We start from the raw sequence: 26,345 nt of genomic DNA, 5'->3' as shown, positions 1-26,345 counted from the left end.
TCAGGCAAATTGTTTCCAAAGGCCCCCCTTCCTATTTTTTATTCTTTCAGTCTTTTCCTTGGCATCCTCACCAATGTTCCCTCTAAGCTGAGTTAGTGTGAGCTAGCTCACACTAACTCAGCTTAGAGGGAACACTGATCCTCACCCTTCTTGAATTCTCACTGCAAACCTTTGCATGTCTCTATCTCCCTGCTTTACATGCCAGGAGCCAGGAGCACGTTCTCCATTTGAGGCTCAAGCATTTTCCAAGCTGTGGGTGATGCATCATGTGGGCTTCCCTTCGAGACCAATGGAGGTACCTCCTGTATTCGCATGAGTTGTGTGTCACTCTTGTTTCATCACAGAAGACGTGACGCCAGAGAAAACAGCCGCACGTGGTCAGCGCCAGCAGATGCCCTATGCTCTCTGAGTACCGGGTGGCTCCTTCTTACCCCTGTTAGCAGCAAAAAGGCAGTCCTGTGACTTTGTCAGAATGCTGTTTGCTCTGCCAACCCCAAGAGTCAGTGTGATGTTCTGAAAATAGACACGCTGTACGTTTCACGCTGACCCAGTTGGAGAAAGGTTTGTTTCGTTTTGTGTTCTGAAGGGGAAGAGGGAACCCAACCCACACAGTTCTTGGACAGCGCGCAGAAGGTCTTGTAATCAGACTCCCGACCCAGAAGGCTGTCCGTTCTTGAAGCGTAGTGTCTTCAGTGGGTGGGTCGTTCTCGTCTTAGGAGTAGGGAAGACAATTGTTGTTCTGAGCCAGGAGAACCCCATTGCTGCGCCTAGGAGTGAGGGGAGGCACCAGAACCATACTAAATGCTTTTTGCCTTGATTTACGTGTTGGAAGTGCACTTTCTGTAGTTCCACCTCACTGGTCCCCAAGCCCACGGGCACCTTTGTGATTCTGACAGAGGGCTGTGGGCTCAATCACAAAATGGCTGCTGTGGGAGGCGGAGCCAACCATAAAATGTCAGGGAGCAAGGCTATCTATAACTCTAATCGCGCCTCTTCAACATTGCAGGCAGAACTTCTGTTTAAAAGCATTTGGTGGGCACTATGGCACCCACAAGCACCACACTGGGGACTCCTGGTTCTACAGGGACCCGGATGATCATAATCACGATTGCTGTTGTTATTATATTCATAATAGCGCCTGTTACATTTTTTAATCTCTTTTTTCCTCCATGCGTGAAGTCCCCTCCTCTCCATTTATGCCTGTGGAGAATGCCCAGCATCTGGGGGTCCCTGAGGAAAGATGAGTAGTCTCCCATTGGGGTTTGCTTGAGGATTCGGACTTGCTGGATGAGCTTTAGAGCACCCTCCCCACATGTACGCCTGAACTCTTGATTCCTCAAAGTGCACTAATTCAAACATTCAGGAGGTGGCCCACTTAAACCAACATGACCTGCATGTCCTGGCTAGAATTTCATTTCTGTGCGTTTGATTGATTTCTAGAATGGGCGATACAAATTGCAGGGAGGCTGCGTTCTTGTGATTTGCATGCCACATTGCAGCTTCCGTGGCCGATGACCTTTCCATGGCGTTCCAGGAACCTGCCTTAAGCTGCCTGGGACGGCTGGTCACTTCCCCCTTTTTAGGACCAGTGACATTTGCCGGGCCTTTTATTAGCAGAGACCCAGATAAGAGGCTTGTTTTGCTTCTCTTGCTGTCTTTCTCTGGCCCTCTTTGTTTTCACAAACATGTATCTGTTCTCCCCCGCCTCTATGGGAGAAAGTTTGCTTCTGTGTGCTTTCGTCTGTGGCCCACGGGCCTCTGACTCATGTTCTTCGGGCATGATGTAGAAACTGGGGACCAAAGGAAAACAACCCCCATTTAGGATCACTCATTCTTTGGAAGGGGCGCTGTATGACCAGGGGTTAACCCGCTGGATATCTTTTTTTTAACGCTCAGCCCTTGGAGATGATCATGAGTAGAGGGTTGTTTATAGGCAAGTAGCAGCCAGGCTTTCCACGGAACCTGGGGCGTTTTCCAGTTTTCTCTCTCCTCCTGCTATTTCCCTCCATCTCCTGCCACCACTCTGAGCAGTTGAGAAAGCAGAGTCCTGCCAATTCACAAGAAAAAGCTGGAGGGAAAAGTCAGGTTTGCTTAGCAGGCCTGTCCTTGCTGGGCCCCCTTAGCTTTAACACAAGGGACCAGATCCTGTGGGATCCATTTTGGTAGTGGTGGCCCTTTCCCCTTAAGCAAGAGTCTTGAAGTCCCACAGCTAATGGAACAGATCTGTGGGATTTACCCAGCATATTCTCAGGTAATGGGCAGATACCTTAACCCAGCCCCTTCATAAAGTGCACCTTTGACACCAGCCTCGCTTTCTGATTGATTCATACTGTGATGAAAGTCTTGAGATTTGCATGCAATCGGTTGACTTGTGCTGGTGCACCGCTCATTTTGGGTACCGGTTCATCTCGTGGGTGTTGGGGATGATGGTCAAGTTGGACCACGTGACCCCCCCCCCACCCATCCTCTTAAGTGCAGAACTGTCCGATACGTTTAATCCTTTGTCATAACGTAGGTCTCAAAGTGCTTTATGGAGAGTATAATCCATAGGCCGCAGTTGGGGTTGAAAGCTGTGCACATTTCCTGCATTCTGTTCCACAGGCAGTGAAGGCTTTTGTGCCTCCTCTTAGTTTCAGGGTGGGACTCTGAGGCTCCCAGTTCCAAAAAAACCCCATAGTTGTGTTTACACTGCGGGAAGGAGGGGAGGAGGGTGAACAAAGTGCCAGCTTTGTAAGGAACCGCTTTTTGACACGGCGCCAAGTTTGGAGACAGAATACGCTGATTCCTGTGAGAGCTCCTGAAGTCAGACTGTTTACTGCTTTTAATTACAGGGTTAGAAAGAGAGAGAGAGTCTGCTTTTTCCACCTCTGCACTTTTTTTTATTTGACTGAATTTCTTAGAAAGGGCCTGACCTCCAAAGAGCTGTATCTGCATGACAGGGAGGCGATTCTCTAGTCTCAGCGGTGGTCTCAGTGGAAGGCCATCTGGATGGGTCCTTGTTTAACCCAAAGAGTGGGCAGTACCCCCACCTCCTATATAGGAGGTGGTGGCAGTGCCCCCCCCCCAATGCACCCCTGCTATTCCACCCACCACTGGACCACTGTGATTTTGGAACACTGTCTGTTCTTTGGCACACAACAAGAGAAGAGTAAATCTAAAGAGCTGGCCACATTTGTCTGTTGTAACAAAATCCCACAGGCATCGAGTTGCACCTTACAGGGCTAACAAATTTATTTCGGAATAAACTTTCATGAGTCAGAGCTCACTTCCTCAGATGAAACTCTCGAAAGCTTGTGCTGAAATAAATCGTTAGCCTTGAAGGTGCAGCTTAACTCCTGTGTAATTTTACAAAGAAGAGAAAATGTCCTGTTTATGTAGTGCATTTTTGTCCCACCCAAGGAGCTCAGGGTGGTGTCTGTGGTTTTCCTCTCCTCCATTTTATCCTCTCAAGAACCCTGTGAGGTAGATTAGGCTGAGACTGTGACTGGACCAAGAACATGCAGTGAGTTTCGTGGCGAAGGAGGAGATTTGGATCCTGTTTGCCCCAGTCCTAGTCCAACACGTTCCATGCTGGCTTAACCCATTCGCGGAATGGGATGCAAAGATGTTGGTTTACTGCAAGTTAAAGCGCTCAAACGCTGCAGCCAGAAAGCACTCTAAATTAGTTGAGGAGAAAGAATCGGTGCTGTCAGGTTTTGTGTGTCACATTTCATTAGGTAGTGGAAGCCAGCACCTTTAGCGTAGGGCCACTTGGGCGCAAACAAACAAAACCCCTGTTTGTGCTTTTTAGGTCTGGAAAGGTTTTTCTTTGAATAACTGTATACATGACTGGGATTTACTGCTGGCAAGAGAACAGAGGGTTATGCTTCCTGAAGGTTAAAATTGTAGGAGCTTCAGCTGTAGTTTGTGTCTCTCTGTACAGAATTTGATTGCTGGCGTGGAGTGGAATCCAAAGCATGTCAGTTCTCTTTCTGGTTTTTTAAAATGTTCTAGCCATCATTGAAGAAGTAAGATACTATGAGATATTAACAAGCACTGTCTTGTTCATTTACACCTGCATCCTCCCAAAATGAAACCCCACTCCAGAAGATCCAGGGCAAAATTTTAGGCTGATTAATTAAAAAACAAAACAAAATAAAAATAACAAAACGGAAAAAAAATATTACTTTATCTCAGCTTTGTCTTTGGGCCTAGCTCACTCCTGAATCCTTGGGATGAGAGAACTGCAACTGGCTACTGCCTATAAGCTATGTGTATTTCTGCAGCGGTGCAGATTGCTGTAAAACAGCTTGAAGTCCATAGCACTAGCCTGAAGTGTTCTCCTGTGAAGTACATTTACTGAAAACTGCAAGATTTTATCATTTGCTTTAGTTTTCCAAGGGGTAGAATATAATCCATGTTATTTCAAGCCCTTCCAGTGTGGCCTCTCTACCCACATTGCCCTTCCGGACTGTAATCTGGGAGAACTGGGTTTGATTCCCCACTCTTCCGCATGCAGCTGCTGGTGTGACCTAGAATCAGTCAAAAGTTCTTTCAGAGCTGTTCTCTCAAGAGCAGTCCTCGAAAGAGCTCTCTCAGCCCCACCTACCTCACAGGGTGTCTGTTGTGGGGAGGGGAAGGGAAGGGAGTTTGTAAGCCGCTCTGAGACACCTTTGGGTAGTGAAGGGCGGGGTATAAATCCAATCTCTTCTTCTTCTTCTTCTTAAAGCTTATTTCTCAGCACAGAAAGGGGGGGAGGTCTGCCAAGGTCCCCATGGGCCCTCAGACTCGGTGGGTGAGAAATTAATGGCATGTAGCAAAAGTTTAACCAAGTGAGAGGGATGCTACCGGGAAAAAACCCTTCAATGGCAATAACTTCTCCTCATCCTCCCCCATATTTTACAGGTTCAGGGATATCCATTTTATAAATGTTGGGACTATTCATATTCTGCCTTATGCAACATGCTGAGGAATGCTGGGCACGCTTGCGGAAAAACCATCTTGTGGGAGGCCGAGCTGTGCTTCACTTGGCCAGAACCACAGCCCAGTGGTGGTGGGGGGGGGGCAGGGAGGGTGTGCCTAACACTTCTCAGCAGCAGGGCCAAGGGCAATCTTCAGATGCAACTCTCTATTTACCCCCCTGCCTGTTTTATAAGAAAAGATTGGCACGGCCTCCGCTCAGTTGCTGAGAAGGCCTGTCTGTCGAAGAAAGCTGTCTCTTAAGTCTTGCAACACACCTCGCCTCCCTGCCGCAAATTCAGCTGCGGCTGGCACCTCTCTTGGCCCCAATGAGTCGGATCACGATTTTCAGGAGCAGCGGCGATGTGGAAGCTGGCAGCTGACGGACCTCCCTTGGATCCCCGAGCTAGAGACTTGGCGGCTGCCAGTCCTTCTTGCAGGCGATTTGGCAGGTGGAGTCAGGAGATGAGGCTCTGAGATTTGGTCAAGTGACCCTTGGAGCCTCATATCAAGATGAGACGGTGGTATTGGCGTGCCTCGAAGTCAGGGAGAAGATCCTGGATGCTTGCCTTCTCATGCTCATCCTTCAAAGCAGAACTGATTCTCCCAAATAATGTAAATCCCCTTCTGTGTTGTGTCTCCTCTGTGACTAGAATATTTTGGCACTGGCAAAGTGGAAGGCAGAAAAGAGCAGAAACTGTTTCTTGTTGTTTCACAAGTGCCCCATATTGTTGGGACACTATGCAACTTTTTTTCTGATTTTATTCCACTGGTCCTCAGGGGTAGATGCTGTTGGTAATACGTGCTTGCTATGATGCAGAACTGAACTGTGCAAAATAAACTACGGCATGGCAGTAGCACACTCGTTCCTTGATGGTTAGTTGCGGAGAATATTCCACTGCGGAGAACATTTATTCACATTTTGGAACTGGGTAGATCCTGGAAGAATTGCCTGTGCAGTCCTAAATGGAGGTATGACCAGTGTTCCCTCTAAGCTGAGTTAGTGTGAGCTAGCTCACAGTTTTCTGGCCTCCAGCTCACACATTTTTGTCTCAGCTCAGGAAGGAGGGCTCCAGAGCCAATTAATTTATGCAGTAGCGAAATCACTCGCTCACAACTCTAAGGCCAGTAGCTCACAAAGTAGAATTTTTGTCCACAAGACTCCAAAGCTTAGAGGGAACATTGGTATGACCCTTCTCAGCCTGTTGGCTTCAAAGCGAAGGGTGAAACTCTGTTTAGGATGCAACTGTTGGAAAGTCAGACCCACTAAGGACACCTCCATGCCGTTGCTTTCAGTGTCCTCTATGTCCTTCTCACTCCCAAACCGCTTATCAGGACCCAAGCCTGGGTCCAGTGCAAAACTTGTAACATTCCACCCCCACACATGTGCATGCACACGATTCCATCTTTACATACTGTCTCATGGCCCATGAAAAAGAAATCTTTTTTTTCAAAATGACAAACCCATTCCAACCTTGGATGTAAGCCTTGACTTTCATATCCCGGTACACCTCAGTACACCCAATTTCCTTACTCTTGCTGATGCAAAGGACTCCTGCTGCCTCAGTTTGCACTCTTTTCCTTGCTGCCACCTTGTTATGCTTGGAACCCTCTCCTGGAACATCTGCGTGTGGCTGCCTCTCTCCCTTTCTTCAGATTCCTCCTCCTCAAAACCCAGTTTTGCACGTAAGCCCCACCACCTCACTCCCTTTTCTTCATTGTGGGGAAGTGGCCATGGCTCGGATATGGATCCTTTGCTTTGCATGCAGAAGGTCCATGTCCAGTCTCTGGCATCTCTGGTTAAAAGGGTCGAGAGGTAAAGCGATGTGAAAGACATCTGCCTGAGACTTTGGCAAGCTGCTGGAGTGGACAGGACTGACCTTGGTAGACTAACAGCCTGACTTGTATGTTCGTGTGACCATGGCTCAGTGGTAGAGCACGTGTTTTGTGTGGAGAAGGCTCCAAGTTCCATTGCCACCATGCCAGCATCTCCAGTCAAAGGGTGTTGGGAGGGTTAAGTGCGCAGACTCTAATCTGGGAGAACCAGGTTTAATTCTCCACTTGCAGCTGCTGGATGACCTTGGGCAAGCCATAGTTCTGTCAGAGCTGTTCTTGAAAGAGCAGTTTCCCTCAGAGCTCTTGCAGCCCCACTTACCTCACAGGGTGCCTGCTGTGGGGAGGGGGAAAGGAGTTTGTAAGCCGCTCTGAAACTCCAAGTGAAGGGCAAGGGTATAAATCCAATCTCCTCTTCTCTTCTTCTTTTTCTGCCCAAGATTCTGGGGATCCACCACCAGTCAGACCCTGTGCTGGATATCCCAGGCTACCTCGATCTGGTTAGCTAAGCAGGGTGAGGCCTGGTTAGTACTTTGGACGGGAGACCACCAAGGAAGTCTGGGGTTGGATATGCAGAGGCATACAATGGCAAACCACCTCTGAACGTCTCTTGCCTTGAAAATCCTGCAGGACTGCTGTAAATTGGTTGTGACTTGATGGTACTTTGCACCACCATCACCACTGGTCAGACTATACAGCACTGAGCTGGATGAACCAATGGGCTTAACTTTTGAATGTTGTTTTCCTCATCTCAAAATATGGCTTGAAGTCTCCTTGGAACAGGGACCAAACAATGTCTTGTACTGTGTAAAAATGCACATTGGTGGCACTGTGCAAATGAATCCAAAGAGATAAACAGTATTTTTTAAAAGGTAGTCGTGGCCAGCATAAACTTCTCTTGGCCTAAGACCCTAGACAGCCACCTCCAAGTCAGAGTAGGCAGCACTTGGCAGGGTGCTTTGGCTCACCAGAAGGCAACTTCAGGTGCTCAGTTAATCAGAAGATCAAGAGTTGTAGCCGGTTCAGTTGTTCCATTGCTCTGCCTAACTATGAATCCGGGAATTCCTTGCATCAGAGTGCAAAACTCAATGTGTACTGAAAGCTCTGTGTGCCGAGGAGGAGGGACGTTGGCTTAGAAAGTTTATGTGCAGTGGACATACTTAGTGCCAAACTGTGTGTCCGTTGAGAGTTCTATGTCTGAAGTTCTCAGTGGTTTTTAAAAATCTATTCATCTCAAAGGAGTAGGGGTCCCACCCGCCCGAAAATGGAGTTTTAAAAAACCCCTCCGCACTCCAGACATGGAGCTCCCAGCACACATCTGGTTTGGCCCTAAATGTGTCTGCGGTAGATCTTGTCTGCGGTAGATCTTGTCTGTGTCACCATCTCTCCCCCTGTCTCACGGGTGAACATTACCTGTAGTCTGCTTTTTTGCTTGGGGTGTCAGGAAGACAAAGCAGGCAGTGCCCTTGACCACATTCCCTGCCACTGGATTATTTTTAGAAGTTGCTTGGAAAAGTGGGAGACAGGAATCTCACTGCCATCTGGGCCCGTTCAAGCTTGGGCTGTCCTTCTGTCCTTTGAGCCGGTTGTGTTGCGGCATTGGGGTTGAGCTGTCATTTTCCTCCTGAGCCCCTTTCAGTTTCACCACCAGTTTCAGGCCCCTGATGCCATTCCACTTGTGCCTGCGTAGCTAGGCTTGCACCTGAATGAAAAGGAGAAACTCTTTGCACAGAGAAAATGAGTGAAAGTGTGTGTGGAGGGAGAGGGGTGGAGTGCACTAAATACACTACAAAGGGTTGCTGAAAGGTTGTTTCATTTCTTGGTGACTAATCCACTTGCCCTCTCTTTGCCTGCCTCTCCCCCCCCCCCCTTCTTCTCACTATTTTTAGCAGAGTGGGAAGTGATACCTGGGAAAGAAGGCTGTGCCATCTTTCTCTCGAAGTTACTGAAACTTGGCATGCTGGCAGTTCTTTTCAAAGCGGACTTGGCGAGAGAATGAGACTCAGGCAGGGCTTCAGTTGTCAGAAGCTGAGAATGGGAAGGAGAAAAACCACCCTTCTGTGGAACTTTGTGTTCATTGTGAGCACAGTCTCTGACTTCTTTGCCTGACAAACAGGCCTATGAGCAGGGCTCGTGGTTGGTGCTCTCCTCTTAAAGCCGGGGGGAGAGGGGATTTGTTTTACCTATTCATTCAAAACATTTTATTTGTTTATTTAAAACATTCCTCTGTCACCTTTTCACCCAGTTCAGGGACCCAAGGTGGTACTTTGAGAAGCTGTGCCTTGGCCAAGGAGAAGGTTCAAAAACCTTCGAAGTAAAGTAAAATAGTCTCCTGCCTCCCCCCCCCCCCTAGCATCTAGGGTTTATTATTTTAAGCGAAGGGGCAATCACATTAAACACATGAAAACCAAATAAATTAATTAAAAACAGCAGAGACATAACTATGCACAACAGTGGCAGCTTGAAAGATCTTGATGCAGGCAAAAATATCTGCAGGCATCAGAGGCCTTCCGGACTGGGTGAGCTTTGTTTTATTCCATTGGAAGTTTCAGTTCCTGCAGTCCTGGGAACAAGTATTACTTGGTTAGGAAGGCAGTAGATCTGTGCAGAGCTCTTGTTTATGTGTAGCTGGTTGTTTTTTGAACTGTACTGCTGTTATGTACCAGCCCTTACATGGCACGGTCTGGCACTATGCACCTAAAAATCAGAGTTGTGCCGTGATTCCTTTGTCCATGGCCTCACCAGTAAAGGGGATGTATGCAGTGCAAGCCAAGAAAATGATCCCTGCAAGCTCCTGGCGATTCAAAAGAACCAGTCTTATGGCCGAACAAGCTGCTGCAGCCTTTCAGCATGGCGACTGATGGGAATCTACTCAGCTACTTACTCCCAGATTGTTCAGCCACTGCTCTCGCTAGTCCCTGACCTGTCCCACTGATATGCAAGAACCTTCAAAATGGTGGCGTCAATTTCACGTGTTCAGCCGCATCAGTGGTGTGCACAGCAGGGATTTCCTCAGTATCCAGTAGCCTTGGTCCAAAGAAGGTAAAAAGAGCAGCCGCCGCCATCAGGGCCCATAGTTCAGTGGTGGAAGACCTGCTTGGCAAGCAGAAGGTTGCAGGTTCAATCCTGGCATCTCCCGTTCAAAAGATCAGGGGTTCCCAATGTGGTGCCCATGGCACCTGCCAGCACTTTTCCTGGTGCCTTCCAAATGCTTATAGAAAGTGGGCAGAGCCAGGTGCAGCTTTTTCCCAGCAGGGCTTCTGATTGGCTGTGCAGATTAAAAGGCAACACAGCTTCTGCCTGAAATGTTGAAGGGTTACTGTTAGACTTGTATATAACCTCAGTACCTGCCGTTTTGTGGTTGGCGCCACTCCCTGTAACAGCCATATTTACAACTGTTGATAAAGGCAAAGAAATACCAAGTGTATAGCCTGTTACAAGCACTTAGCTTCAATACATCCAGAGCTATTTTTTTCTTTTCTTTTGTGTAATGTTTATAACTTATACAATCAAATAAACAATAAAGTATTCAGGGTAATTTTTATAGTCTCAGGATTAATTTTTTTTACCATCACAGAAGCTCACAACAATAACTTCTGCTGTTCACAATATATAATTCACAATCGCATAAAGGCGTTCGCAGACGCAATATAGTTTAAAGGAACAGTTTCAAGCGATACGTCCTTTACAATGCAAGTTAAAGAAACAGTTCTGAAACAGTTCTGCTCCCAGAACAAATGTTGCATAAATATACAAACTAGAAACTCACTCCCGAAAATTATACAAGTTTCAGTATTAGAATTAAATCATCTGTAACATGGAGAACCTAGTCATTCATACTGAAGGAAGTGTTAAGCTTTACTAGCTACAATTATGTTTCATGAAAAACGGGTTCCGATATGAGTGCCTTCTGAATTCTTTGAATCTTTCTGTGCGACTTGAAGAAGTTTGTCGAAACGTTCTCTTTACCTCGGAGACACATAGTCTGTGCAGGATTCAGATGGCAAAAGAAACCACTCCATGTTGCAGATGATTTAAGTCTTATGTTGAAATTCATATAATTTTCAGGAGTGAGTTTCTAGTTTGTATATTTTCACAACATTTGTTGTGGAAGCTGAACTGTTTTGGAACTGTTTCTTTAACTTGTAAAGAATGTGTTCCTTGAAACTGTCCCTTTAAACTGTATTGCGTCTGCGAACATCTTTATGCAATTGTGAATTGTACGTTGTGAATAGCAGAAGTTTTTGCCGTGAGCTTCTGTGATTGTATGAATTTTTAAACCCGAGACTATAATAATTACCCGAAATTGCTTAGATTTATTGTTTATTTGATTATATAATTTCTAAACATTACACAAAAGAAAAGAAAAAAATAATTCTGGATGTATTGCAGTTAAATGCTTGTAACAGCTACACACTTGTTGTTTCTTTGCCTTTATCTACTGCTTTACACCAGGAGTCCCAGTTCTTGTAATATTTACAATTGTGCCCACTGCCCTTTGTCAGAGTTCCAGAAGTGTCTCTAGGCTCGAAAGGTTGGAGACTTCTGAGGTAGAAGGTGATGTCAGAGACCTCTGCCTAAGACCTTGGCGAGATGCTGCCAGTCAGAGAAGATGCTACCGACCTTGATGGACCAATGGTCTGATTTAGTATGGCAGCTATATGTCTTCACTCCTGCCTGTTCTCCTCAGGGTGTAGAAGCACGTCACCTGTTCTGTACGCAATAACTACACTGAGTACCAGTGGCACTCTGCCGGATGAGCCCCATGTTGAGCATTCAACCCAAGCCAGGGAAAAAATATCCTGCCTTCGCAAGCAGTTCCCAATAATTCTTTATTTAAAAAAAATGACAGTTCTGTCCTCCAGAGGCCGTTATTTCATAAGCCTGTGATGGAGTAAGTGGGGGATCTGTTTGATTTCTCCTGAGCTTCCCTGTCCAAATAACATGGAAAATACTGGTTTATAGGATGCTGAAGATAACTAATTACTGTATTGTTCTTGCAGAACGGTTTAACATGGAAAATACTGGTTTATAGGATGCCGAAGATAACTAATTACTGTATTGTTCTTCCAGAACGGTTAAATGTTACACTGAATGACACCTTTAGTCAGCAGTTGAAGGGAGTACAGGCGGATGGGGATGGTGCGACTTCTCTGCAAGCTTGCTATCTAGCAAATTTTTATCCCATCATTGCTATCTAGCAAATTTTTATCCCATCATTCCTCCAAAGGGTTCAGAGCAGCACACAGGATTCTGCAGCCTACACTTCATCCTCAAACACACCTATGAGGTAGGCAAGGCTGAGATGGAAGGAGTGGCCCAGAATTACCCAGCAAGGCTTCATGGCAAGTGGGGATTTAAACCTGGGGCTCCCAAACGTTTTGATTCTCTGGGCACCTTTGGAATTCTGGCACAGTGTGGTGGGCACAGCCTCAAAATGTCTGCTGGACGCAGGAGGCGGAGCCAACCACAGAAGGGCTGCCACAGCTTACCTTCAGTCATATCATGAGGAGCCTTGTGCTGTGGTGGCAGCTGCCGCCGAAGCAACGTTTATAAAAATCTTCGCAGCCAATCAGAACTCCAGTGGCCAATGAGAAGCCTTGCTGGGCAACAGCCCCACCCATTTTCTAAAAACACTTGGCAGGTGTCCGTGGGTGCCATGGTGCCTGCAGGCGCCACGCTGGAGACCCCTGCTCTACCCACGACACAGCCTTAAAAACAGCACATTTCTTGTTTGTGGTGACCTTTCCTCTGGAGCTTGCACTGGCCAGGTAAGAAGAAAGTGGGTCTACTTTGCAGAAGAGCTCCGGATCACAAAAAACACTGTGGTTTAGAGCTCAACACGCCTAGTCCAATGATGTGGGGCAGAAATTTTTCCATAATAGAACATTTCCCACTGTTACACTTTTCCAGGCATCTTTTCCTCATTTCTAAACGTGCATTGTTTTCATAAAAGCAACAAGTGATAATTGTATACAATAAGAGCCCTGCTGGATCAGACCAGTGATCCACTTAGTCCAGCATCCTGTCTCACACAGTGGCCACAGTCCCTCTGGAAAGCCAACAACAGGGCATAGAGGCTGAGACCTTCCCCCTGATGTGCCTCCTAGCTCTGGGATTCAGAGGCTTAGTGCCTCTGAATGTGAACGTTCCCCTCAGTCACCATGGCTGGTAGCCATTGATCGACTTATCCTCCATGAATCTATTTAATCCCCCTTTAAAGCTGTCTATTCCTATGGCCATCACTACATCCTCTGGCAGCGAATTCCACATTTTTGAATCACCCTCTGTGTAAAGTAGTATTTCCTTTTGTCCATCCTGCATCTACTGCCAGAGTATTGGGCACTTTCAAGTTTTATAATTGGATTTATTTTTTTTAGCTAACTGTGCTACAGAAGTATACAAACATTAAATGTCACACCCGCATAAAGTGTTTTAGCCACATTAAGGGTGCGTCGTTGAACTTATATTTTCGCCCCTAATAAAGCACTTCATTTTAGCTGTCAGAAAAACAAATGTTTTCATAACAGATGAAGTTAGTGCTGCTGTGGGTTTCTTAGTTTTGTGTATTAAACTGTAAGTCAAAAGCATGCTAAGTCACGACTCAGATTTTAGGAAATTTTTTGCAAAAACCTAGATGATAGAAAAGGGGGCTGGCTGCCTCTGTGCTTCGAGCCCCAGAGGAGCTCCATCACCCTATAGCCCATCCATCTAAATGCAGAAGAGCAGAGCTGTAGATTTTTGCTAAAGACTATATGAAGCTGCCTTATTGCAGCACCAGACAGCGTTGGCCCCCGCAGCTCAGTATTTTCTCCCATGACTGGCAGTGGCTCTCGTGGGTCACAGGCAGAGAGGGACTAAAACCTGTTACCTGAGATCCTTTAACTGCCAGGAATTGGACCTCTGAACAAAAATCTAGCAACTAACAACGTTTATTTCAGCATGAGCTTTCCTAAGTCGGGACTCACGTGGCTGTGACTCACAAAGGCTCATGCTGAAATGAATGCAGTTAGTCTTTAAGGTGCCTCTGGACTTCTGTATTATTGTGCTACAACAGGCTTCCGTGCAACTACCACTGAGCCACAGCTTGTCCGTAAAAGAATTCCAGAGGTGTTAAGGCTGCACTAGGCCATCTCAACAAAGGCAGGGCGAGAGCAGTCTTGAACTCATGGGGTTGGATCCAGTGGTCTATCAGTAGTAGATGCCGAAGGTGATGGTGCTTTCGTGTGTTTCCCTATCCCAGAAGTCCATGTCGTTCTGGAGGATGCAGTGGGGAGGTAAAAGGAGACAAAATCCCTCTTTCCCCCTCTTCTGTCACTGGAACGTCTCTCATACGGAAGAGAGGGATGGAAAGTTCATTCCCTTCCTGCTCCCCACTGCAGCCTCCTGACTCACGGAATCATAGAGTTGGAAGGGGCTATACAGGCCATCTGGTCCAATTCCCTGCTTAATGCAGGATGAGCCTAAAGCATCCTTGACGAGTGTGGTTAGTTAGTTTTATTAGTTCATAGTTGACGAGTGTGGTTGTTAGTGCACGTGGGTCCCGTGATTCTGGGAATTAAACTTTCCTGGAGTTGGAAAGGACTGCTGGAGGAGGGGAATGTGGAAAAGAGATCACTGTATCCTACCCATAAAAAGCCTCCACCTCCAAGAAGAGTCATCTGCAGACTGGTCAGAATTGTGAAGTAGTAACCTCCCCTCCCAAGGCTCACACTGTGGGAATTGGGATGCGGAGCTAGGTGGACCTTGAAGGATCCCCCCGTTTCTTTTCTTATATCTGCTAAAAACGTCCATGCACCCATTAACTGAAATACTTACAAATAGTTCATTAAAACATCAGGATGTAGCTAGTGACTGAATGCTTCAGGCTGTACCAAGCCAGCGGTTTATGGCTGTCTTCCAATCACAAAAGCAATCAGGGCACCAGCCTCCCATCCCAGGTCCTGACAACTTATGTGGATTGGCGAAAATGGGGCTCTTTATCTTTGGTGCCTTGTGGCCGATCCTGGGAGGGGACTGGGTCAGGACTCCTTCCTGGCCCAGGAGGTGGCAAAACTTCCCAGCTGTACCAAAGGCAGCTCAAAGAGATCAGTTTGTGCTGTTCTTTTAAAAAAGAATAAAAGGAGAGGCTCTGCAGGGGCTGTGTGGACCAAGCGAGCGTGCGTGTGATTCACTTTTGTCCTTTCCGTGTGGGTGCCGGTGATTCTTTTTGGCTCTGGCTTCTGTGTTCCCTGCGTGGGCAGCTCCACCACGTCGGAGGGTTCCCCAGCCCTTCTGATGCCATCGCCTGACGTGGCTTCCTTCTGCATTCAAAGCCCCCGTTGCTTTAGTTTCCTCTTGTGTTTTTCTCTGCTGGAGCATTCATGTGCTGTGAAAAGTAAGGAAGTGGTATGCTTTAGAATAATACTTGCAGTGGTGCATTCGCTGAAATATTCTACAGGAACCGCCTCTTGCTTTTGTAGCAAGAGTGTTGTTGTCATTTTTTAAAGCATTTATTTATTTATTGGGTTTCTATCCCACCCTCCCCGCGAACAGGCTCTCAGGACAGCTTACATTTAAAGGCACTATGTGTGTACAACGGATTGTCAGGGAGCACAAGCTCTCCAGATTCCTTTGTCCTTCCTCACAAGAAATGTTGGCTGTGAGGGAGTGTGTGTGTGTGTGTGTGTTTGGGCGAGTTCAGTTCCAAATCATTTGCCCCTCTTGTTGTACAAACCATATCCTTCCATAGTCTGCCTATCTGCTCCCAGATCCAGCAGCGACCTGGATTCAAATGCCCAGTCAGCCATGACTCTCACTAGAGTCACCAAGACTCTCACTGTACAATGTGTCTCTGGGTGAGTTCAGTTCCAAATCATTTGTCCCTCTTGTTGTAGAAGCCATATCCCTCCACTGACTTCCCATCCACTCCTAGATCAAGCACAGATCTGGGTTCAAATGCCCACTCAGCCACAACTCTCACTCGATGACCCTGAACCAGTCACTTTTTCAGCCTAACCTACCTCACAAGGCTGTTGCAAGGATAAAGTGGATTGGGGGAGGTGGAAGGTGAACACACCCATGTATGCTGCCCTGAGCTCCTTGGTGAAAGAGTCTGGTACAGTTCCAATAAGAACGATAAAAAAGAGACCTCCTCTGTACTTTCAAAGCCAGCTATGGACTTCTTCCTATCCTGCTGCTTTGGTATCACATGTGTTTTTTTCTCTCTTCTTCTTCTATATCACCCTCAACTTGCTGCAAGATTCTGCTCCTTTAAATGACTTCACTTTGTCTCCCTTGCTTGTACCTTGTGCCTGCCCCGTCCTTGAACACCTATGAAATGCCAACCCTTCCCCTACCTTCCAGTCTCTGCACAGTCCTTTCGCCTGAAATGAAATGTAAGCATGACTAACTGGAATGAGCACCGAATGCCCCCCCCCCATCTATCCTTGCATCTTCCTCTTTTTCTCTCTTCTTGGGTCCAGGTTGAGGTTGCAAGCTCCTCAGGGCAGAGTCCCATTTGTTACCTTGTAAGCCCATCAAATCAGTCAATCCTAAAAGAAATCAACCCTGACTGTTCCCTGGAAGGCCAGATAGTGAAACTGAAGCTCAAATACTTTGGCCACCCAATGAGAAGGGAGCGCTCACTGGAGAAGACCCTGATGCTGGGAAAGATTGAAGGTCAAAGAAGACGGGGACGGCAAAGGATGATGAGATGGTTAGACAGTGTCATCGATGCAACGAACATGAAATTGAGCGAACTTCAGAGAACAGCAGAAGACAGGAGGGCCTGGTGTGACCTGGTCCATGGGGTCGCGAAGAGTTGGACTCGACTGTGCGACTGAACAGCAACAACAACGCCCATCTCTAGTTCCAGCTCCTGCCAACCTAGCAGTTCGAAAGCAAGAAATTGCAAGGAGATAAATAGGTACCACGTCAGTGGGAAGGTAACAGCATTCCGTGCGCCTTGGTGTTTAGTCATGCCAGCCACATGACCACGGAAACGTCTTCGGACAGCGCTGGCTCTTCAGCTTTGAAACGGAGATGAGCACCGCAACCCTAGAGTCGGATTCGACTGGCTTTCGAGCAAAGGGAACCCTTACCTTTACCTTTAAGCCCCAAGTGCACAGACGTTGTGTATGCATTTAATTTTAATAAGACAAGACTCAAAATTGCATCCAGCCATCTGCTGAATTGTGGCATGTCTCAGAAGGAACAGAAGTCTAGTTCCATCGTCAAAAGTGGATTCCTGGTTACGATGCAGTAAATTTGCCACCTTTGGGGCATGTGACTTTGCCAAGGCTCTTTCTGTGGCATGCTTGAGTCCTGAGACAAACCCCCCTTCCTTCTGAAATGGAAGTTTCAGCACTCACCCCTCCCTCCCATTTTGTACATTTGCTATCAGATCGTCCCCTTCTCCCCCTCCCATCCTGTATCCCACAAGCTTTGCAACTGCTGTGGGACTACAAAGCAGCTGTTCTCATCCTTCTGTTTGGGGTCGTGGAGAATTCATTGCCAGATGAAACTCCCCAATCAGCAGCTCCACACTTGGGACGCCGGTCCTTGTTCAGAGACTACTGCAGGAGTCTGAACTTCCTTTCAGCCAGCTGATGGAAGGGATGTGCTTCCAGAGGAGACACACTCATCTTTTTTTAAAAGAGAGAGAGAGTAATGGGGGGGGGAATCCACCCCACAAAGGCTGCCTTCTGAATGGCAGAGACAGTGCCTACTTTCCTGGCTCCACTGGCTGTTGGGGGTTGACTGTGTTTGTTCAGCATATTTCAGGTGGCGGCTGTAATTATGTTTTCAAAGTAATGTAAAGTTCGTGAGAAAAAGCCGGACTGTCTGTATCTCTTCACCTCCTCTTTATTTATTTTTTTAATTGGCGCGAATTGGGATGTATCCTGATGGCTGTAAAAGAAAAGCAATTTGGATTAACTCCCGGTGTTAGATTACTTGGCGCCCAGTCATTTAATTCTTGGCCTTTGGGGTCTGGGCTTGTTCTCTCAGCTGGCAGGGATTTGGGTGTTTTTGGTGGCTGCTGTGGCTGCTTTTCTGAAATTCTGCAGCGTTGATCAGCGGTGGTAGGCACTGTGTGAGCCTGCCAGTGGACCTGAGGGGCAAGAGAAATTGAAGAAAGGCCTGTGTCACGCAGTGCATAATTTAACATGCAGAACTCATTGCCATAGGATGTGGGGATGGCCATAAGCTTAGAAGGCTATAAAAGGGGAACGGACAAATCCATGGAGGAGAGCTGTTAGTCATGATGGCAGAAGTGAGCCTCCATGTTGGAAGGCAGTCTACCTCTGAATGCAAGTTGCTTGGGGGGGGGGGACAAAAAGCAAGGTTAACTGTCGCCTACCATGCCCTGCTTGTAAGATTCTCAGGAACATCTGGCTGACCTCTGTTGGAAACAGGATGCTGGGCTCTGACCTTTTTGTCTGATCCTAGCAGGCAGTTTGGGTGAGACTGAATGAGAAAGCAGGTTGCAGCAGCAAAATCAGTAAAAGAGCAGATCAGTAGCGGTTTCTTTCGCAACAAGCTATGCTGCTGAATTTGATCCAAAGCCCTTTAGGGTAGATGATCAGATCCTTTTCTCCTCGTGGCGCTTGGCGAAAAGGGTAGCTGAGGCTGCAGTCCTAAGGACGCTTTCCTGGGAGCGGGCCCCCTCAAATAAAACAGGTCTGTCTTCTCAGGAGACTTGCTTAGGTTTGCTGCCTGAGTGCAGGAAGTTGGCTTGTCCTGGGGGTGCTGCATTCTTGGGAAGCCGTGATCGCAGGTGACGCAGAATTCTGATAAAGAGTCACTTGCGGGGAACGTTTCAGAGCAACGTCCCATGGGCTGAGTCCTGCCCTTCCCTTCTCGTGTTTGTTGCCCATTGTGAGCTCTGGAATTCCTGTGTGTTTTTCTTCCTTGCTCTCCAGAGTGATAAAACACCCAGCCAAGATGATTTGGCTCCACCACCAGCCCACCCTCCAGGCATTCTGTATTTTTTCCATTCCAGGTGGATTTCCCAGGGTGGCCGGTTATCCAAATTCCCTTTTGTTTTTCCAGTGTTTAAAGGGGGGCGGGGGGGGGGAGACCCTTTCAGTTTGTACCCTGCCTAAGAAATAAAATGATAAAATGCAAAAACAAATATTGTAGTTAATTAAATGAATGGAGGTGGGTTTGGGAAACATTACCCCAAAAGCTACTTTTCGTAAACTGTCAAGCATTTTTTTTTTTTAAACAGTGTTGTTCAGCTGGGATATATAATGCACCTTTGGATGCACATTAGAGGTGTCGGTCTGGTTGTACAGATTTTTATCATATCTTTTTGCATTGCCTTGAGGTTCAGAAGTTGCAGGGTCCTTAATATGCGATATCACTGGATATGGGGTTTTTTTTTAACCAATATAGTTGTTCATATTTGAGATGTTTAAAGGTTCTTGCAATTTACGCATAGGTATTTGTGGTGATAAGGAATTAATATTGTTATGAGTTCTGTATTGTGTAATATGTTTAAGTAATAATGATGATGGAATTCAAATAATAATAATAATAGTAGACTATCTTCTCCCCTGACCCAGATGGCCCAGCCTAGCATGATCTCATCAGATCTTGGAAGCTGAGCAGGGTTGGCCCTGTTTAGTACTTGGCTGGGTGACCACCAAGGAAGTCCAGGATCCCTACACAGAGCCAGGCAATGGCAAACCACCTCTGTTCGTCTCTTGCCTTGAAAACCTTAGGGGCTGCCATACATCGGCTGTGAATTGGCAGAGCTTTCCCCCTCCCTGCCTGGCTGTTTGGTAACTGACAGCTGCTTTGTACCGGTAACCATGCCTCTCATGAAAAGGTGGGGGAGAGGGCACATCTCCAGAAATGCAGTGTGCAACTCCTGCAGCAGCTCAGGAGAAGAGCACATGCTTTGCACACCAAAGGCTTCAGAGAGTCCCAAGTGAAAGGGAAGATATCTGGCAGCAGGGCTTCAGGATCTCTGACAGTCATAGTGGCCTTGATGGACAGTGGGTTTGATTCTGATATGCAAAGCAGTTCCCCGCATGGGGAAGTGGCATGTCTTAGGTTTGGGTCCCCATTGCAGAACTGCCGTAAATGAGTCTCGGATATGCTCGAATTCAGTTGCCGTTGACCGTTCCTACCAAACGTGCATGCCAGGGGTGTTGCCTAGATTTTTTCTTCTTTTGGAGAAACTCTGTCACAGAGGGCCTTTGTGCCGTTGGGTCTGGTCAGGGCTGACATCTGGGGCTCGCATATTTGGAAGAGGCTGGACCAGTCTGGTTACTGGCGGCAGTGGAGGAAGCACCATACCTTTGCTGTGCACGCTGCTGCTGCTGCCTCCTTGGGACTGTTTCTTGGAAGGGGGGGGGAGTGCTGGAAAGAGGAGAGCCCCAATTTTGCCACCCGCCTTTGAGACCCATTGGCACTTCTGCCTCTAAAAGGGGTGGGGTGGGGTGGGAGAATCATGCCTCACTGCTTCCAACTTAGTCATAATGGGGGGAGGGTGTCAGTGGACGTGCCCACAGGCTCAGAAAGTTTAGGGGCACCCAGAATTCTGCCTCGAGTTCGTGCAAGGTCACCATCTGTCCTTTCCCCCCAGCTGCATATAGGAGCTTGTGTGAGGTGGTGCACCACAAGAGCTCAAGAGGTTCCTGCTCCATGCCAGGAAGCTCCTTGGTTGGGTGCAGGTGCCCTCTAGGATCCAACATAACTAACTTATCAGAACAGTGTCAGAAAGCACCCTGAATGACGTTTTCTCCAGCATCAGGGTGAGATGCAGCAGCGGTTCTTTAGCTAGGTTGGGGGGGGGGAGTTGTTCCAGCTTCGCAGGAGTGTTTTTACTCAAAGAGTGTGGTGCTTTGACTCCTGAGGGCGCTTGAGGTCTGACAGAAGCATCCCGCAGAGCCACTCCCCTGCTCCATGAATGCCATACAAGGCCAGTGGCCGGGCTCACTTCCGCACTTCCCATGTGGCTAAACAAACGTGATTCATTCTCTCTCTCTCTGTCTCCTTTGTGTTGTAAAGCTCTGCAGACAGAGGAATGCGAGAGGCTGATGACAGCCAGGGAAAGGAATGCTAGCCATGCAAAAAATGTCCCGGAAAATGTCCCGAAATGCTGCTCAGGCGGGGCTGGCTGGGGCTTTGCATCCCACCCGGTCTCTTTCTACCTAGGCATTATTGCATGATTGCCTTTGTCCAGATCTCCTCACTTGCACGGTGTTATTTCCTTGCTGGAGTGTTTTGGCAGGTTGACCACACCCGCCCCTGAGTCAAAAATGAGAGCAGGAGAGCACGGACCATGTGACACAGGAGCGCAGAGACTGAGTTACAAATCAGCAAGTCCTGGGTTTGAATGTCACCTCTTCCTTGAGGCTGAGGCACCCCCCCTCTTTCAGCCTCAGTCCCTGTAATTACTAAGGTGTTTTCCTCAGGGGGGCAGGCTTGCATGTGTGTCCCAACTAACACTGCCTGGTTACATGGTCCTCCACCATCTCTGCTCAGCTGGCCAGAGGGGAGGCATGGCTATTATCCACCAGGAGTCTTTCAACTTCTGCAGACTTCCAGTGCAAATTATCACTTGCTTTGACTGTATTCTCCTTGCATTAGGAACTAAGGATAGATTAGGCATCCGTCTTGTCTACTGGCCACCTAGTTCCTGAGTGGGCAGCCTCTATGAGTTGGCAGAGGTACTGTCGGATGTGGTGCTGGAGACTGCTAGACTGATCGTCCTGGGAGACTTCAACATTTATGCTGACAAAACCTCGCTAGGACCAGCCCAGGATTTTATAGCTTCTTTGACTGCCTTGGGTCTCTCCCAAATCATGACTGGCTGAACATGTGAAAGAGGTCACACCCTGGTCTTAATCTTTTGCACTGAGTCTTTGAGGGAAGGTTTGGTTTCAGGGCTGGAGATTTGCCCTGAGCCATGGTCTTACCACTACCTGCTGAAAGCCAAGGTAAATGTGGCTCCAACACCCTGCATGGGGGGCGGGGCGGTTAGAATGATCTGCCCTTGGAGGCTCATGAATCCTACTGGATTTCAGAATGCTCTGGGGGATTTTAGGATTCCAGGCATGTGTTCTGTTGAGTCCACAGCGGAAGCATGGAAGGCGAAGCTCCTTGAAGCTTGGTGAAATCCAGCTCCCTGGTTAGCCACTCGGCTTGGTAAGGTGAGAGGGGTTGGGAGATGTCTCGAACAGTGCCGGTGAGGAAATTGCATGGAGTCTGACTGATTATGCTGTAGACTCATTGTAAGACATACAAAGTTATCATGATGGTGGCAAAGAAAGGTTACTTTCCTACTATTATAGCATCAGCGAGTCCACGTCCATCCCAGTTGTTCAAGATAGCTCAGCATCCACTGCTGCCTAAATCTGAGCTTTTATAATGAGCTGTGATATTTTTGCCAAGTTTCTTGCTGATAAAATATCAAGGATATGCTCTGATATGGATGTCAGTTGTAACACAGGGTACACTGGAAGAAAGGCCTAATACAACGCCTTGTCTATTTATGGATCGTTTTGACCCAGATTCCATGATGGATGTCGACAAGATCCTGGGATCTGTGGATCCTTGCCCATCCTGGCTTCTAAAATCATGTAAGGACCACATCAACAAACCTTTAGTATCTGTTATAAATCAGTCATTAACCCAGGGCACCTTCATTGCCTAATCAAAGTGGCAGTTATCCGCCCACTACTTAAAAAAACATCCCTACAGAAAAATGATGTGGCCAATTATTATCGCCCAGTCTCTAACCTACCCTTTCTGGGCAAAGTGACGGAGAGAGCAGTAGCGGACCAATTCCACGTCTTCTTGGATAACATAACTGCTCTGGACCCTTTCCAGTCTGGCTTCAGGCCAGGCTGTGGATCGGAGATGGCTCCGCTAGCTTTGGTCGATGGCCCCTGTCTGAATGTAGACAAAGGCTATGCCTCTCTATTGCTCTTATTGGATTTATCTGTAGCCTTTAATACAGTAGATCATATGCTGTCTTGTTGAGGTGCCTGGGGGCAGAAGTACGCATCAAGAGATGTGCGGTGAACTGGTTCAAATCATTCCTTTTGGATCAGACTCAAAGGGTTGCTATTGGAAACCAGTTGCCGTCAGTGTGGGACCTATCTTGTGGGGTTCCGCAGGGCGCCGTTTTATCCCCCGTGCTTTTCAATGTCTATATAAAGCCCTTAGGACGAATAATTTGTCGTTTTGGAGTTGGTTGTCAGTCATCAGTATGCTGACAATACCCAACTCTATCTATCCTTATCTAAATCTCCCAGTGATGTAATAAAAGATCCTGAATCACTGCTTGGCTGCTGTGGTTAATTGGCTAAAAGTGAACAAGCTGAAGCTAAACCCTGAAAAGGAAAGGTAATGCTGGTTGGGGAGGTCAAGCTCTTGATGGGCATTGTTCTCCCCACTTTTAGTGGAGTTCAGCTGACCCTTGGTGACAGTTAAAACTCTTGAGGTTATACTGGAGCCAACGTTATTATTGGAGATGCAAGTTAATGTGGCTGCAAAAAAGGCTTTCTACCAACTCAGCTCAGCCTGTAAGGTGGCCCCTTGTCTTGATATGGCTGATCTATGGCCACAGTAACATTGAGACTAGGCTACTGTAATGCACTGTACATGGGTCTGCCCTCAAAACTGATTCAGAAACTGCAACTGGTTCAGAATGCCGCTGCTTGGCTATTATCAGAAGTTAGATGGAGCATACATATCACTCCCATTCTACAGACAACTCTGTTGGCTTCCTGTTTGTTACCGAGCTCAAGTTAAGGTATTGGCTGTCACATACAAAGCCTTTCATGGCTGTGGACTCTCTTATCTGCGGGACCACCCTATGCTCCACCACAGTTGCTTCACCCATGTCAGCAGGGGCTTCTGCAGGTGTGAACCTGCAAATGGGCAAATTCAGCAATTGTGCCCATACACATGCTTTCTCCATTGTGACTTTCATTGCAGAGACGTGCCTTTCCCCTTATATCTCCACAGTGAAAGACTTTTTTAAAGTAAGTTGGGAGTTCAGCGAACCTCTCACTATCTTGGAGCTCTGTTGCAAGGATTAAAACAAGATGTGAAGTGGTTTAATAAATAAAACTAGTAGAATTAATGCTATTCCTAAGATAAGCAATTTGACCTAAGGGACTAAAAGAGAAAAGTCTGGCTGCTGCCTTGGTCAGGTATCCTTAGGCAAACCCTCTCTCTTTAAGCTTCAGTCCCACCCACCCCACATACTCTTCCAACCATAGAGATGGTAATATAATAGCTTACTATTTCGTGCTGTTTTAGTTGGCCCTTAACAGTAACTGCAAGCTTTTGAGTTGCCCCAAAACCCTTTGTCAGGCTGGATGAGAAGTACCAAAAGGGGGGGGGGGCTGTGTGTGTGTGTGTCCCAGGCATGTTGGTGAAGCCCCCAAAGCTATGCTTTGTAGTTTCCTCAAAATGGAGACCAGAAGGTCTGGCAGATCTAACCAGTTGTCATGGTGCTGATTGCAAATCAGATTTCAAAGGGCCCTGGAGGCTCCTGGGATGGAACAAGAAAGGGACTAGCCTTTTTCTGTCTTTTGGAAACAGAAGAAACCTCCCAGTCTCTCATTTTAAGAAAGCTACAGATTGCAGGAGCTCTGCAAACATGCCCTAAACATGCCTTCTCCCCCCACCCCCACTTTTTGGATGGATTAAATATACGGTGTGATGAAGAGTCCTCAGGATTTGAAAGCTGATGTTCTGCATTTTGAGATATTTTCAGTGGTCCATCCATCCATCCATCCCCATTGTTTCTCAGTTTTTTAATGTGGCAGTCACAGTTTTTGTCTACCTCCAGGGTTGTTTATAGGAAGACTATAGTCAGATTAAATGCTAAGAACAGTTCTCAGAAAAATGCATTCAGTATTCAGAGCACTTCATATACAACATCCCGTCATAACCTTTACAACAGCCCTGGCCGGTAGGTTGTTACAAACATCCCTGCATTGCAGATGGATGCTGAAAAATAGTGGCTCGTCAAAGGCAAAAGGCGAATTTCAAACCAGGAGCTTCCTGATTCTCATTCTTGCTTATTAGTTTTAATAATATTTCTATTCAGCAGTTTTGTAGGGAAGATGAGTTTGCCTTTCAGGGGAAGGAGCAGGAGCAGTTCAAACTCTGTGATGGAACCAGAAGAGTTCCTTGCCTCTTCTTGGCATCTGGGGTGCCTAATGCCAGGCTGTGCTGTTGGACAGTCGTGGTTGCATTTGTATCCCTGGTTGAACTGTGGTCCCCCAAAGTGGCTTCTACTTCTGGAAGAGAGAGAAGAGCGGAACCTGCACGGCCCTTCCACTCAATCAAAAAGGCACTTTAAGGGCTAACAGAATTAATGGGAATTGGTTTTGTTTCCAGGTGTTGCAAGTCTCCTTTTGGGTTTTACCTAATTCCTGCAGCTTTGTGAAAGTGTGTGTGCCCACTGGTGGAGAGGCCACAGGGTAACTTGCTTAGTTGAGAGCTCCTGTCAGTATCCTAGCGGGAGAGTTCAGTTCCTTTCTACAGATGAGCTCTTCTCACTTTTTTCCCTGTTGAGAAGAAAAGGATTTGGGAGCTTCTGGCTTTTAAGTGCATTGCAGAACCAAGAGTCTCTTCAGAAGCCTGCAACTGGACCCTCTGTTTTTGACAAGCCTGGTCCTAGCATCACCCTTGGTGCAATTGCCAGAACTGGCTGCTGCCTGGCAGGGTTTTTATCCCCCAGCTCTTCCACTGTGAGGATTACATGCTTTTGAATGTTCTGCATTTTCTCCCCAATGGAAACCCAAAGCAACTCTGTTTTCTCACAACAACCCTGTGAGGGAGGTTCGGATAAGCACATTTGACTGGCCGCCCAGGGTCACCCAGCATGCTTCCATGAGCAGAGTGGCGATTTGAACCCAGGTATCCCAGGATCCTTGTCTGACACTCTATCCACTGCCAGCTTTCTTGGTGTTGGGCATGTCCTATGTGAGGGTATTCCTTCCAGACAGAAAGTAATCTTCCCTTCCTTCCTTTTTCTTTCAGGACTATCCCAAGAACAGTGGAAAGAAAGGTATGTATATGTTAAGAGGCTGATTTCCTGTAACTTTTCTTTTGTATTTCCCTGTCTTTCTGTCTTTTTTCCCCATTGTATCTGGGGGGAAACGTTATTTTTCACAACGTGATAATAATTTGGTTTTTCTGCTTACCCATGACTGGTTTAAAAAAGAAGGGGCACCTTGGCCTGCCCTGGAAGCCTGCCTTACCCTTCCATTCTCAGATCTGAATTGCTTAGTTGCGTGTGTGTGTGTGGGGGGAGCACTCTGTACCAGCTCAAGAGCATTCCATGTTGTCATCATCACGTCCCATGTTCCAGAGCCTTTCTGTCAGCCGCTTTGAAGAGTGGAATGAATACAGTGGATGAAGCTGGAAATTCTCTTCCCCTCTTCTCAGCTGGGTAGGCATGGCGAGCATTATCAAGACAGATCCCTCTCCATTAGGCTATCATGCCTTCGGGTGCCCAGCAAAGACTTGTTTTATTTTCAGGTGCTCCTGATTAATCCCTCACTTCGTTTGCTCTGTTTTGGCTTTAAGTATGAGGTCGTCATCAAGCCTTTGTA

The 26,345-nt window shown here is 47.2% G+C and overlaps 1 protein-coding gene across 2 annotated transcripts in view; it reads left to right on the top strand.

Annotated features, from left to right (window-relative positions):
• GNG7 (guanine nucleotide binding protein (G protein), gamma 7) overlaps positions 1-26,345 on the top strand; it is a 140,489-nt gene that overhangs the window by 70,391 nt on the left and 43,753 nt on the right. For both annotated transcript variants that reach the window (XM_015405501.1, XM_015405500.1), the window contains one exon: positions 25,771-25,798. The gene's annotated coding sequence lies outside the window, so the exon portion shown is untranslated. The remainder of the gene's footprint in view (positions 1-25,770; positions 25,799-26,345) is intronic.

This window comes from Gekko japonicus, unplaced genomic scaffold, assembly GCF_001447785.1.
Source record: "Gekko japonicus isolate JY-2015 unplaced genomic scaffold, Gekko_japonicus_V1.1 scaffold2312, whole genome shotgun sequence".
Classification (NCBI taxonomy): Eukaryota; Metazoa; Chordata; class Lepidosauria; order Squamata; family Gekkonidae; genus Gekko; species Gekko japonicus.
The sequence above is the reverse complement of the archived record's forward strand: the minus strand, read 5'-3'. Positions and strand labels throughout refer to the sequence as shown.